Source organism: Trachemys scripta, chromosome 1 (assembly GCF_013100865.1).
Source record: "Trachemys scripta elegans isolate TJP31775 chromosome 1, CAS_Tse_1.0, whole genome shotgun sequence".
NCBI lineage: Eukaryota > Metazoa > Chordata > Testudines > Emydidae > Trachemys > Trachemys scripta.
In genome coordinates this window covers 135,956,497-135,972,258 of record NC_048298.1, presented here as the reverse complement: position 1 = coordinate 135,972,258, position 15,762 = coordinate 135,956,497, and the positions used below count along the sequence as shown (strand labels likewise).

General features: G+C 45.6%; 1 long non-coding RNA gene across 1 annotated transcript; it reads left to right on the top strand.

Annotated features, from left to right (window-relative positions):
- The first annotated feature begins 1,637 nt into the window (after nucleotides 1–1,637).
- Nucleotides 1,638–6,371, top strand: LOC117873373. Its single transcript, XR_004644703.1, has 3 exons — nucleotides 1,638–1,728; nucleotides 5,991–6,057; nucleotides 6,269–6,371. It is a non-coding gene; the product is annotated as an uncharacterized LOC117873373 (long non-coding RNA).
- The last annotated feature ends 9,391 nt before the right edge of the window (nucleotides 6,372–15,762 follow it).

The window sequence follows — 15,762 nt, the reverse complement described above, 5'->3', positions numbered from 1 at the left end:
TGACTTCTGCCTGGGCAGGGCTGTGGTGTTTGGAACATGTTAATAACACCATAAGCAGGAATTTTATAACTTCACATACAATGTTGTCACACATATTTTATCAGGACAATATTGACCAGAAAATTATGAGTTTTCAAATGATACCTTACAAAAAATACTTTATACAAAGATTATTACAATAGTGCGTAGGATGTGAATACAGGATATATTCCATCACAGTCATGTACCTTTTTAATTCTATTAATTGATGAGAAACATTGTCCAACCTTCATTTGGTAAGGCAACAAATAATTCCTGACTGATGAAGCAGAGCCGACGCATGGCGGGGCATGGCAGGTCAAGTGCCCTCCCCCCAAGATTGGCCTGCCAAGGGCAGGAAGAGAGAGGGGCTTTGTCCTTCTCTCCCTGTACCTCCACTCCCCTTCCCCCCGGCACATTCGCCATTGTTCCTGGCAACAGGGTCAGGAGGAGAGGAGGAGAACGGAGCTGCTTCTATCTGAGAGAACCTGGCTGGCAGGCAACAGCGGCCCGCTCCCTACCCAGGCTCAGCTGCCAGGGAAGGGACTGAGCATGCCCGGGGGAGGGGAACTCTGCTTCGCTCAGCCCCTGTCTCTGGCAGGAAGGCCCAGGCCAGGGGCAGATCTGCGGCTGACGGAGCCTTATTGGAAATCACTTGTGCTGAGGAGATTGGAAACCCTGACGCTCAATGGACTTCAGTGCCTGGAAATGTGGTAGGAAGTGACCTCGGGAGGCTGTGTGAGTGGTGCCTCCCACCGAGTGAGGTCAGTGTGTTTTGGTGGGATTCCCTGCTGACCTAGTGGTGGGCCACTGTCAGGGCTCTGGGTTGAGGCCTGATGGAGCTGGGTGGGCCTGAGCCTCTCTACCTGGTGGCAGCCCCTTTCTCCTCCCTGGGTACTGGCCGCTAGGCTGCACTGCCCTGTGTCTGGGGGCTGTGACATTGACTCTGGCCACTAGGTGCACTGCTGTGAATGCAAGGGCTGCTGTAATTGACTCTGTCTGCTAGGCCATGCTGAACTGAACGTAACAGCTGCTGTAAGTGCCTCTGGCCTTTGGGTCACACAACCTTGAGAGGAGAGTGGCCATATTGATTTTTCTTATTAGTCCTCACCACCCCAAGACAAAGGCTGGTCGAAAGGATGTGACCATGGGGAGGTAATTACCTCATCCCACTCCAAGAGGGGATGGGATGCACTTGCCCCGCGACAGTGATGAAGGGTACATAAATGTTGAAAAGCACCAATATTTGATGTTGCCATTAGTTACTGATGGGTAAATGAGAACAACAGATTAGTCCAGATTAGTAGTCTCAGAAGTTCAGATCCATAAAGGTTTTATAGGTGCTTTGAAATCAATGGGAGTCAGTGAGATTGGTCAGTGGAATTACAATGGGGTAAAACCAGTGCCAGTGAGATCGTAATAAAGTTGCAAGAAAAAAAACAATCAACAGATTGTGAAGATTACATTAAGTCCTTATAAGCAGGATGGCTGACCTGATTTATGGTTTCAGCTAGAAGTTTGAGTGACCAACCTCTTCTCCCTTCCTATTTATCAGATTCTTAGTGTGAAATTTTTCTCATTAAGTTTGAAAGTGAGGGTCATATTTTGTCTTCAATAGTAAGAACGGATACAAAGACCTTTGAATGGAAGATGAGGAGGAGGGTTACACAGCACTTCACTTCAAAAAAAGGAAGAGAAGATCAAATATAGGTAAGATTAATATATCTGAATTCTTCTATATATAATTAAATTGTTACTCAGGTTAGCATTGTAAGTGCCGGCTGTTGGAGTTGTCATCGAAAGTGCACTTACTGCTCAAATCCTGTTAGGAATGTTTCATAAAGAAACTGAACCTACAAAATGGCAATAACTTCAGCATCATTTTGCAGGTTCAGTTTCTTTATGAAACATTCCTAACAGGATTTGAGCACTAAGCATGTATGGAGGGAAAATGAGATAGACAGCTGATCAAACGGACTCCAAACATAGGAGGTTTAAAATGAATAGAATTTGCTAACAGAAATCTCATTGGACAATAAGATGTATTGGCTAAATGTTCCTTCATTTTACAAATGAACAATTATGTTTTATTATTACAAGAGAGAGCAAAGTCTATTAAGTATGCCCGTGTAAATCAGGAGCCATTTTATTGACTTCAGTTGAGCTTCTCCAAATTTATAACAGTTTAATTGAGAGCATAATTAGGGCCAAAATACAAAAAGTATACAACCCACAGAGTTGAAAACCAATTGGGAGATGATTACAATACTTTACATCTATAATGCCTTTTATATGAGGATCTCCAAGTGTCTCCCAAATGTTATTTGAACTCCACAATACTCCTGTAATGTAGAAGAGTAAATATTTTTATTCCTATTTTAGAGATGTGGAAATGGAGGCAAAGAGCCGTTAAGTGAGCTGCCCAAGGTCACCCAGTAAATAAGTCAGGTTTAGAACTCCACACTCCCGCTCTAGCCACCAGACCATGCATCTTTCCAAAAAGGAATGTTGCAAATGTGGATACAGGCAAAAAAACATGACTTGGTAGCAGTGGGATTTGAATTCAGCCACTAAAGAGAATAATGATTTGAACTAGACTGTTAGGCTATATATCATAAATCACGTACCCAAGGCTACACAGTAAGTCACTGGCAGAGCCATTAGAAATTGGCAGTTGTGGCTTCCCTTGCTGTGTTCTAACCACTAGACAATGTCTGAGAAAAAAATATAAACATACCCTCAACCATTTTGGTCACAGAAGATTGACAATGAATGATATACAGTCCATTAACATACCTTTAACCATCTGAAAAAGGAAGAAACTTAAGTACATTGTGGATATATACTTTGGTAGATCTATCCATTTGACTCATTACTATTTGGGATAGACAGACTCAGTATAGAAATTTCATAATAATTCTTATGAAAAATCCAAATAAGAAAAAGAACAGTTCAGCCACATGTGCAGAGATGTGCTATCTAGAAATCAGCCATGTTACAAAAGTGTTAGTCAAAGTTAGCCTATTATGTAAGCTCGAGTAAGTTCAAATCATTTCTTTTCAGCCATGCTAAAATGTCCTCCCTGATTAAAATCTGTTCAGAGATACGGCCTTTGGAAATGGACACTGATTTTTCAGGGAGAAATTACATCAACATCCTCCAGAATCAGTCATTATCCAGATTCTGAGGATTTTATCTAAACAGATGCAAAGCTGATTCCCAAAATAAATACTCTTTTTCATTATAGCTTGTCCTATCTTGACAGGGTATAAAATAGCGGCTTCTGTTTCGTCATCCAAGGATGCACATTTCAGTGGGAGAAGAATCATTTTGTTTGGGTTTTGTTTTTATTACTGAGCCCCAAATCAGGGAACAACTAACATGCAAAACTTTATTAATTTGAAGTTAAGGTTGCATGTGCTAAACTCTGTCCTGTGTCTGTCTTTCCAGAACATAAAGTTGAATTCGCAAAACAATGAGAGAGCCAGAAAATGCAGAGTTTAGGTGCCCATTCCCACACAATCTTAACTCTGCCCCCTGTAATACTGTACCTTCCCCCTGTACCTCAGCCTTTTTGTCCAATGTGATCTATCCAGCAGCAAGTACTCACCAAATCTACAGTGCTGCAAAGAGCACATTGAGGCATAGGCGCTGACTTCCCTGCTTTCCTGAGTGCTCGACCCCCACTCTGCCCCTGGCCCTGCCCCCACTCCACCCCTTCCATGCAGCCCTGCCTCTTCCCACCCGTGCCCTGCCCCATTCCAACTCCTTCCCCAAATCCCCACCCCGGCCCCGCCAGCTCCCCTGAGCGCACCATGTTCCCGCTCCTTCCCCCTCCCAGCACGCCACCAAACAGCTGATTGGTGGCGGCCAGGTGGGAAGCACTGGGAGGTAAGCAGAGGAGTGGGGACGTGGTGCACTCAGGGGAAGAGGAGGAGGTGGGGCGGAGGGGAGCTTGGTTGCCGGTGGGTGCAGACACCCACTAATTTTTCCCCATGGGTGTTCCAGTCGCAGAGCACCCACAGAGTCGGCGCCTATGCATTGAGGGTTTGTTGGAGTGTACAAACATAATCCTGATCAAGAGTTGGTGGGCAAAAGAAAATGGCAGTTTTCATTAGGCATTAGTAAGGTACTGGGATGTTCCCAGTTCCTCTTGGCAACCCTATGGGAGCAGAGTTAAGATTATGTTGTAGGGGAAATTTCCCCTCAACTCTGTATTTCTGAGATTTCTAGTGTTGGTATTCTGATATTTTTTTCAATTATGCTAATATTTTGTAAGGGATAAGTGAGGGACCTTAAACTTGCATTTCCAATGATTGAATTTTGGAAATTATAAACTCATGTTTTCGAATGCCGCAAGGAACACAGGGTAATATTGAGCACTTCCAGCCTTAATTCCATAGTAATTAAGGGCTGGTCTACACTACACAGGTCGACATAAGGTAAGGCAGCTTATGTCGACCTAATTATGTCAATGCCTACAATACAGCCTTCCTCTCACTGATGCAAGTGCCCTACTACACTGACATAATAACTCGACCCCCATGAGAGGTGTAGGTAGAGAGACAATATCTGTTTAGACACTATTTACCTTTCATCGTCTGTCTCAGGGCCGGCTCCAGGCACCAGCTTAGCAAGCAGGTGCTTGGGACGGCCACTCCGGGAGAGGGGCGGCACGTCCAGCTATTCGGCGGCAATTCAGCGAACGGTCCCTCACTCCCGCTTGGAGTGAAGGACCTCCCGCCAAAGTGCCGCAGATCGCGATCGCGGCTTTTGCGGGGGGCGAGGGGGCTGCTTGGGGGCAAAAACCCTGGAGCTGGCCCTGGTCTGTCTTGTCAATTTCATGGCAGGAGCTGTGAAATTGACAAATCCCCCCATCCCCCTGGCGGCTGGACTCTGATCTCAGCTGGGAGCTGGGGCCGCTTCAGATCCTGATCCCAGCTGGGAGCTGGGGAGAAGCCAGAGGGCCCCCCACGGGCTTCCTGCCAGGAGCCAGGCAGCCTTGTCAATTTCATGGCTTCGTGAAATTGACAAAGCTGTCCAGCTCCCTGCACGTAGTGGGCAGGGGGGCCCAAGAAACCTCAGGCAGCTTCCCCCTTCTCCTGGCGGGGAGCAGGGGGCAAGAAGCCCCAGGTAGCATCCCCCTGCTCCCAGTGGGGAATGGGTAGTGGGAAGGAGGCAACTCTCAGTTCCGCTCACTGCCCCTCTTAGGTTAGTGAGAACGTGCCAAGAAGGGTAGTGTAGACATGCACCACCATAGTAATTATAATATAGGTTGACTTGGGTTTGTAGTGTAGACATACCTTAAGTGTTGAGGTTAATTTCCCAAGGGAGAGAGGCTGTACCTCAGGAACCTCTTATCAAATGATCTCCAATTTGCACCACAATCTCTACCACTCTAGTCCCTGAATTAGTGTACCAATGTTCAAGTGATCTGACTAGCTGTGTGGTTTATAGAGAGGATGTAAGTAATCTTTCAACAGAAACCATGTTGCAACCTTAATTACAGCATAACTACTCATTGCCCCATAACTTTATTTTTGCATCTTTTATGTTACAAGTACAGTAAAACCTGCCTTAGACCACCGGTGACAAGATACCATGTGTCACGAGCAACTACTAGCAGAGGCCATGGAACACCACTGCTCTCTAGTGTGCAAACCTTTGAAGAGACAACCTCTTACAAGTGACCACTTTTGCTAACTCCCATGAGTGGTCGCTCTTGGCAGGTTTTGCTGTACATGTCCCAATGTTTTCTTTGCATTTGTTAAAAATAATCCTTACCTGTACCTCTGTCTCAAAGCATTTGTGAGATTTTATTTATTAATGTTTAAGTGCTCACTGTGGTTTCTGACAGTCTTCATGGTATCTGGCAGATGGCATTGCCGATATCCTGGGGAAACAGGAAATGTGAAAAACTTTTAAAGGCTCTTCATAAACCCAACAAAATAACAACTTCATTCCACTCACAGGTGATAAAAAGGATACCAACGTGAGAAAATTCAAGTCTACAGTTTGGAAAGCCACATTTTAATAAATGTAAGCTAATTAGAAATAGAACCCACTCTAGGGGTATGATACAATCAGAAGGGCGGGGGCGGGGGGGATACCAGTGATCAAACCTTATAGAGAAGTAACAGAAGACTCCTGATCTAACATTTTCTCTCTGAAAGATAAATCAGGTATTTCCCTAGCAGTTAAATGTGACTCTAACATCTCACTCATTTGAAAATCCATCTCTTTCTTCCAGATTCATCTCCTAAATGTCCTGGCTTGTGATATCTTGTCCTAATCTTCGGGCTTCTTAGTCTCCTGCTTCTGGGAGCTGTGATCACCTTATCTTTGCAATGTGAGTAACTGGATGCCATGTTTTGTTTTAGTTTCTGTACAATTTACAGCTTTGAATCTTGTAACTAAACATTCTTTTTAAGCCTCTGATTTTTGATCAGATATTATCACCCTGCTTCTAACACAGTTCATGCACACAGAATATTGTCTAAATTTGCACCATTTGTGGGGTTTCCTGTATTGTTAACAAAATGAAAAACAAATTTTAGCCTCAGCTCTTTCTTGACTGTGGCTATTCCTAGGATTTTTTCCTTTCAGAGTCTCCTCTTTCCCTGCCCATACTTTCCTTTCCTTCAGTTTCTTGTAAGTTTTATATTCTTGTTTTAGAACTAATTGCATCTACCTGGTTTGGCTGTCAGAGTAACTCAGTAGACTAACTGCATCTCTATGTAGGATCCTTGCCCCTGACATCCTGTGACAGAAAACTTGGCCTCTAGCCTACCATATGGTTTTGACTCCCAGTACTGGTTTCTTGCTACTAGAGTAGTGGGAACATTGTCCTCTTTCTGACTGCAAAAGGAGTCCCGTCCAAAGAACAGTACGTATGGTGCTAGGTTTCAAGGATGGGTGGAAATGGAGTGGGGAGATGTGATATTTACAGGGATTTAGAAAATACCGCCAAAGAGGAAAAGTGAGTTACACACTTCAGTCTATAACAACTTCCATCACATAGTCTGTGGATGCTGAACAATATTAAAAAGGAATATGTATAACTTGACTAATATCAACATTGGATGACTTCCATCACTATTAAATGACACATTACACTCATTGAATCATAGAATATCGGGGTTGGAAAGGAATCCTACTCATTCCCTTAGTCTAAAGCCTGAGAAAAAAGATGGTCCTTACACTCTGCCCTGAAGTCTACCATAGCCTCATTCCGTTAGAGTGGGCAAAAGTCTTTAGACAACACAGAGCCCTCTCCCCCTTCAAACACACACTGGAAACACTTGCTACTAGTCCCATTTGTTTAACTCTAGGGACTTTTAAGGCCAAGCATCTAAGCTGACTACAGCTGCCTGTGGTGACAGATGGGAAGGGATGGTCTTTCAGGTAGCAAGGGTCAAACATTTGGGGCTTTATAGATCAGAGACAATACTCTGTATTTTATCTGGAAGCAAACAGGGAGGCTTCTTAGAATAGCAGATAGGCAGCCACATTCTGCACTAGTTATAACAGGAGTTGGCAACCTTTCAGAAGTGGTGTGCCGAGTCTTCATTTATTCACTCTAATTTAAGGTTTCACGTGCCAGTAATACATTTTAATGTTTTTAGAAGGTCTCTTTCTATAAGTCGATAATATATAACTAAACTATTGTTGTATGTAAAGTAAATAAGGTTTTAAAAACATATAAGAAGCTTCATTTAAAATTAAATTAAAATGCAGAGCCCCCCGGACCGGTGGCCAGGGCCTAGGCAGTGTGAATGCCACTGAAAATCAGCTCGCGTGCCGCCTTTGGCACAGGTGCTGCAGGTTGCCTACCCCTGAGTTATAACCTCTGAATGTTCTTCAAAGCTAGCTCCTTGTAAGTACGTTACAGCAATTCACAAAGGCATGATAAATGTGTCACGATCAAAATCAAAGAAATGGTTAGTTGCTTTAGGTTAAGATTTTCAAAAACTTTTAATTGAGGTCAGTGCAAGCTATTGGGTGCTCAACACTTTTGAAAAACAGGCAGGTGTCTACAGATTTAGGAGCCTAATTGTAGGGTCCTGCTTTTGAAAAGGCTACTAAACACAAATGGCCAAAGGTGCTTTTGGGCACCAATATTGCCTGACAATCCAGGAGGAAATGAACATTCAAAAGCTCTTCTACAATGTAAACTTCTTGAACAAAGGGTGGGTGAACTCCTTAATAATGGAGGCAGACACTATCCCTTCCATATGAGGTAGACACTTCACTCCAGCACCATTCCTATCTTTTCTGAAGTTAGTGTCAATCAATTCACCTTGATCCAAATCACATTTTAGCCAGGCACTTGGAAAACAGAAACTACAACGTTTGGGTTAATTGAAAAAGAGGTGTTGAGTTGCATGTCCTCTACATATGGATGATGGCATTGCAGTCCAAATTGTCTCCATAAACCCTTTAGCAGCCAAACAGCTTCATTTAGGGCGGTTAGGTCGAATTTAGCCGCGTTAGGTCGATTTTTATAAGCAATGCGGCTACACAACCAACCCCGTTCTGCCGACCTAAAGGGTTCTTAAAATCGACTGCTGTACTTCTCCCTGGTGAGGGGAGTAGCGCTAAAATTGACCTTCTTGGGTCGAATTTGGGGTAGTGCAGATGCAGTGTTGTACAATTCAACGGTATTGGCCTCCAGGAGCTATCCCAGAGTGCTCCAATGACCGCTCTGGACAGCACTTTCAACTCCGATGCACTAGCCAGGTACACAGGAAAAGCCCCGGGAACTTTTGAATTTCATTTCTTGTTTGGTCAGCATGGTGAGCTCACTAGCACAGGTGACCATGCAGTCCCAGAATCACAAACAAGCTCCAGCATGGAGCGAACAGGAGACACTGGATCTGATTGCTGTATGAGGAGAAGAATCTGTGCAGGCAGAACTCCAATCCAGCGGAAGAAATTATGATATATATGCCAAAATCGCACAGGGCATGGTGGAGAGAGGCTACAACAGGGACACACAGCAGTGCTGCGTGAAAATTAAGGAGCTCAGGCAAGCCTACTACAAGACAAAGGAGGCAAATGGTCGCTCCGGGTCAGAGCTCCATACATGCCGCTTCTATGATCAACTGCATGCCATTCTAGGGGGGGACCCTACCAGTACCCCACCACTGTCCGTGGGCACTTGCAAGGGGGGAGGCTCACGCAACATGGAGGAGGATTTTGTGGATGAGAAAGAGAAGGAGGAGGAGAATGCGCAGCAGGCAAGCAGAGAATCTGTTCTCCCCGGCAGCCAGGACCTTTTCATCACTCTGGAGCCAATAACCTCCCAGGGTGAATCGTTGCCAGACCCTGAAGGCAGAGAAGGTACCTCTGGTGAGTGCACATTTGTAACTACACTACAGGGGTTAAAAGCAATTGTTTTTAATGTTTGATTTGCCCTGAAGAATTGGGATGCATTCGTGGCCAGTACAGCTACTGGAAAAGTCTATTAATGTGTCTGGCGATGGAGCAGGAACCCTCCAGGGACATCTCCATGAAGCTCTCCTGGAGATACTCTGAAAGCCTTTGCAGAAGGTTTTGGGGGAGGGCTGCCTTATTTTGTCCTCCATGGTAGGATACTTTACCATGCCAAGCCAGTAATCTGGAATCATTGTAGCACAAAGCATGGCAGCGAATGGTCCTGGGTTTTGGTCGCATTCATTCAACATTTGGTCTTTATCTTTCTGTGTCAGCATCAGGAGAGTGATATCATTCATGGTCACCTGGTTGAAATAGGGGAATTTTTGTAAGGGAACAGTAAAAGGACCCCGTTCATGCTGGACTGTTTGCACTTGGCTAACAGGGATCATCCCAGAGAATAGCCACGCAGTGGGGGGAGGGGTGTGCTGCACATCCACCCCAAAACCACAGCCCCTCCTTTTAAACAGCAAACCCAACCGGCATTGCTTGCTATGGGAAAGGAGGGCACAGCAGTTTGAAACCATTCCCACATGTTATGAAGGCGGAAGAAGCCAACCCCACGTACCCTTTGGCTTACCATGGCTGCCTGGAAACCGAATTATTTTGCCCAGCCATGTGTGATGTGTCACCATACCAACAGGCGCTCAATATAAAAGGCAAAATGCGATCTTGTACCTAAAACACGTGTGCTGTCTGCTGTGAATTGCTTGATTCACTGTGAAAGAGTCTCCCTTTTTTCCTCAGAAATGTATCTTCTTAAATTGTACTCTCCCTTTTTATCCCCCTGCAGGTGCAAATGTTTCTATGCTCCCCGTCTCATCTCCGCCCCTGAAGTTATCGCAGATTAGAAGGCAAAAAAAATGCACTCGCGATGACATGTTTTCCGAGCTCATGCAGTCCTCCCACACTGATAGGGCACAGCTGAATGCATGGAGGTATTCGGTGACAGAGGCCAGGAAAGCATACAGTGAGCGTGATCAGAACATGCAGGAGGAGATGCTGAGGCTAATGGGGGAGCAAACAGACATGATGGCCCATTGCAGCAAAGCCATCCACTATGACCTGCACAGTTCCCAGAGTCACTACCCTTGTTAGCAGAAGGTTACTGATTGCCTTGGCTACTTGGATCAGAGCAGCCCCACAGTAGATTTGCCCACTCTGAATTGATTCCCGACTGACCCGTAGCAGTCAGGCATTGCAAGCTTCCACATGGCTATTGCCACTCGCCACTTACTTCTCAACTGTCAGGGCAGGTTTCAGCTTGGTATTCTTGTGCTTCAGGGCGGGGGAAAGCAACTCACAAAATTCCATGAAAGTGGCCTTATGCATCTTCACGCAGCACACAGTCAACTTGTGGAACTCCTTACCTGAGAAGGTTGTGAAAGCTAGGATTATAACAGAGTTTAAAAGAGAACTGGATAAATTCATGGTGGTTAAGTCCATTAATGGCTATTAGCCAGGACGGGTAATGAATGGTGTCCCTAGCCTCTGTCTGTCAGAGGATGGAGATGGACGGCAGGAGAGAGATCACTTGATCATTGCCTGTTAGTTTCACTCCCTCTGGGGCACCTGGCATTGGCCACTGTCAGTAGACAGGATACTGGGCTAGATAGACCTTTGGTCTGACCCGGTACGGCCTTTCTTATGTTCTTATGTTCTTATGTAAAAGTTTCACAGCCACTGGGAATCATTCCATACCTGCACCACTCTGCGGTCCCACCAGTCTGTGCTTGTTTGCCAGGCCCACTGTATCAACCTGCCCCACTGCTGCCATGATGTCCCAGTTGCCACATCCTGTGCTTTCAGTAACGTCTATGTCCATGTCCTCCTCACAATCGTCCTCGTGCTGGCGACTCCTAGCCAGACTCTGCACATACTGCAGGATAATGTGCGAGGTGTTTACAATGCTCACAACAGCAGTGCGCAGCTGAGTGGACTCCATGCTTGCCATGCTATGGCATCTGCACAGATAACTCAGGAAAAAAGGCATGAAATGATTGTTTGCCGTTGCTTTTAAGGAGGGAAGGAGGGAGGGGAGACTGACAACATGTACCCAAAACCACCCGGACAATGTTTTTGCCCCATCAGGCATTGGGAACTTAACCTAGAATTCCAATGGGCAGCAGGGACTGTGGGATAGCTACCCACAGTGCACCACTCTGTGAGTCAATGCTAGCCACGGTATTGAGGACTCACTCCACCGACGTACTGCACTTAGTGGGGACATACACGATTGAGAGTACAAAATCGCTTTTGATCAAAATCGACCTAATTTCATAGTGTAGACATACCCTTAATGTAGGAGTCAGAGCACAAATCCCTACATAACCATTCATCACAAGAGAGCTTGAAGGGCAAATGAGCAATAAAAAGTCTGCATTTTATTCCTGAACTCCCAGGCTAAAGCTATTAATTTTACTGACTGTTACAGCTCTGAGTTTTATATTTAAGTGTTGAAGCTTCCTACCCAGGTGACTTGCAATCAACAAAGTCTTTGTGGCCCAAAGAAAATCACAACACTTCAGAGGAAGATCCTTATGCAAGAATCTTACTCATTGGATTAAAGGACAGTTTGTGCATAGATACAAAGGGTAAGAAAATAAAATATTATTCTGCAATAATATTAACTGTTTAAGCCCTCAGTAATGTAAAGAGAAAGTAGAGCATGTCCATAACTATCGACTAAAATATTCAAATGTGGGTGCCTAAAGTTAGGTTTGTATAGGAACTTAAATAAAACTGTCCTGATTTTTCAAAGGTGCTGAGCATCCACAAATCCCACTGACATCAGTGTGAGCTCCAGGTGCTCCACACCTCCAGAAATCCCTGCAGTCATGTTCTGCTTGCTAAATATGGATGTAAGTGCTTAACTTTAGGCACCCACATTGGAACATTTTGGCCCACACATTTATAAAAATAAAAGGAAAGGAAAAAAGTAACAGTGTGGCTAGTACCGTTTAAGTACTTCATTGCTCCTGCTTGGATAAAATCCTGACCCTACCAAAGTCAATAGCAAAACTCCCACATATTTCAATAGTGCCAGGATTTCAGCCAATGTTTTTAGAACCAAGCACTACTTAAGTGAGTTGGCACCATGGGCCAGATTTTTAAAGGAATTTAGGCACCTTACAATGCAGATAGGTGTTTTTGAAAGTCCTACTAGGTGCCTAAGTGACAAAAATCAATGCGAGTGAGGTGTCTAGGTACTTTTGAGAATCCTATTAAGTGCCCTTGCGTCATTAGGTACCTAAATACCTTTAAGAATGTGGCCCCATGTCCTTAACCTAGGCATTCTCCAACAGGTGCATCTTATATTCCAGGGGCGGGCAAACTTTTTGGCCCGAGGGCCACATCTGGGTATGGAAATTGTATGGCGGGCCATGAATGCGCATGACATTGGGGGTTGGGGTGTGTGAGGGGGTGAGAGCTCTGGCTGGGAGTGTGGGCTCTAGCGTGGGGCTGGGGATGAGGGGTTGAGGGTGCAGGAGGGTGCTCCGAGCTGGGACCGAGGGGTTTGGACTGCAGGAGGGGGATCAGGGCTGGTGCAGGGGCTTGGGGTGAGGGAGGGAGGAAGGGAGTCAGGGGTGCAGGCTGCAGGCGGCGCTTACCTCAAGCAGTTCCCAGTTCCCAAAAGCAGCAGCATGTCCCCCCTCCGGCTCCTACATGTAGGCGCAGCCAGGCAGCTCTGCGCGCTGCCCCGTCCACAGGTGCCGCCCCTGCAGCTCCCATTGGCCAGGGTTCCCGGCCAATGGGAGCTGCATGGGAGGCGCTTGCGGCAGAGGCAGCATGCAGAGCCCCCTGGCTACCCCTATGTGTAGGAGCTGGAGGGGGGACATGCCACTGCTTCCAAGAGTCGCGCAGAGTGGGGCAAGCCCCTGACCCCGCTCCCCGGCTGAAGCAGGGCAAGCCCTGGACCCCACTCCCTGGCGGGAGCTTGAGGGCCAGATTAAAATGTCTGGAGGGCCAGATGTGGCCCCCGAGGTGTAGTTTGCCCACCCCTGTTATATTCAGAAGCCTTCATGGAAGGAGGCTGTAGTGTGATGGGCCTGCCCACTGGCTCGGGGGACAAAACAGTCAGACACTCCCACTCCATGTCAGCCTTCTGCACAGACTCTTTTACTTTCTGTCACTTTTCTATGTTCCTTATGCTTTTGTAACAAATGATAGTCCTGACCTGGACTGATACTGCAGGCTCCCCTACCCCATAGCTCAGGGATCACAACCCTTTCTTGCCTCAGGAGACCAACCCTTCCAGAAAAGTGTTTATACCTTCTCACCTCCACCCCACAACAGCACTGAGACCTCACTGATATCTTACAGCTGGGAGTCAGAGCCAATCATTAGCTGCTGCTTAATTGGATCAGATAGTTCCCAACTACTGCCTGCTGGGCTTCTCCTTATGGAAAAGCCACAGGAAAAGCAGCACAAGTAGAAAAGGTACAAGGTACATGAGGCATGAAAAATGCCTCATTTTAACGTTCAGACTTTTAAAAGCATGCACCTATTTAGGTGCCTAAATACAGACTTGAGGGCATGACTTTAGGCACCCATTTTAAAAAAAAATCTTGGCTTCTGTTTTCAAAATCCACAACAAAAGTTTGAATTGGGCAATGCATAATACAATTATAAATAACGAATATTAATATCTCTTCACTCCTTAACTCTTCAGAGTCAAAATGTGAGCTCTGCCCCAATGGATGGGTGCTGCACAGTGGGAGATGTTACTATTACTCAGAAGATTGTGAGACTTGGAACTACAGTAAAGAATTTTGTTCAGAAAAAAAATCTGAGTTGCTTGTTATTGAAGATGAAACTGAAATGGTAAATCTGTATTGCCTACTGTGGGTCAACTTCTGATCTCATTTACATGGATATAAATCTGAAATAGAGCAGAATATTTCCCTGTATTAATAGAGGTCAGTTCTATAAATATGCTCATATAATGCAATATTAACGGCTAGTAAGTAAGTGTGCTGAGGGAAAATAGACCCCTGTATATGAAGAAACCTCTGGGCTGGCTGTCTGAAGGATGTGATGTGCATCAGCCTAAATTTCACATAAACAATATTTGCAGTAATTTGTCCTAGTGATAAACCCCAACAACAATCAGGGCCGGCTCCAGGCACCAGCCGACCAAGCACATGCTTGGGGCGGCACCTTGGGGCAGGGCAGCACTCGATTTTTTTATTTTTTATTTTTGGATTCAGCGGCACGGTGCTCGGAGGAGGGGCGGGGGCTTCGGGAGGCGTGGTGCTCGGGGGGCGGGGCTTCGGGCGGCGTGGTGCTCGAAGGGAGGGCGGGGCTTCGGGGGGCGCGGTGCGCGGGGGGGGGGCGGGGCTTCGGGTTGCATGGTGCTGGGGGGACGGGGATTTCGGCGGCACTCGCGGGGGGGAGGTACGGTGGGGCGGCGCTCTTCTTTTTTGCCTGGGGCGGCAAAAACATTGGAGCCGGTCCTGACAACAATAACTATTTAGTAAACTGATTCAGGGATTTCTGTCCTTCAATTTTTGTCCTAAACTTTTGTGCACAACTAAACCACTCCAAAGGCTGCTGCTTTTCACCGGTGGGTGGAGTGATTTCTCTACATACATTAGACCTCCTTTGCAGAAGTTTAAATGTCTGTACAAGGCAGTGGAGAATCACGTCCCATGGGCCAAATCCTAAACAACAACTTTGTCACTCCTGCAACAAAAAGCGACTAGAAAGAAAATGGGGACTTCCCCAACATTTTTTGGATCTTCAGTTGACAGAATTAGTGAAGTGCTCTTCAGCATCCCTAACCCTTGCAGTCCCTCGGCAAGAAGACCCATTACAAGCTGGTGTGCTTTAGAACCTGCAGCTGGTCTGAAGTAAGCTAGCATGGGCTGGGAGAGCATAGAATAGACCCCAAGATCTGCCTCCCATGCCACTCCCCCATACCAGCTGTAACTAGTGAATCTGGGAACAGCTGCAAATCTGGCCCCATGTGCATAGTTTGATGGTTTATAAAAACACTTTTGAATCCTTAGGCATGAAAAGTGCACAAACAAATATTGTGTTACTATTGAACTTTATTAGCAATGGAGTTTTGCAACATGCCATTATTATTAGGGTGCAATGATGTAATTCTATCTGTAGGAATTTATAAACAAATTAAAGGACAAAGATGCTGTTTTTCTTTGGACTGGATTAAATTATGAAGAGAAGAAAGGAAGATGGATATGGCTTGATGATTCCAAACAACAGGGACACAGGTAGATTAATTTTCAAATAAGAACAGTGAACATTTCCAGACATATTGAAAGTTTTTAGGTTTTTGCCTCTGGA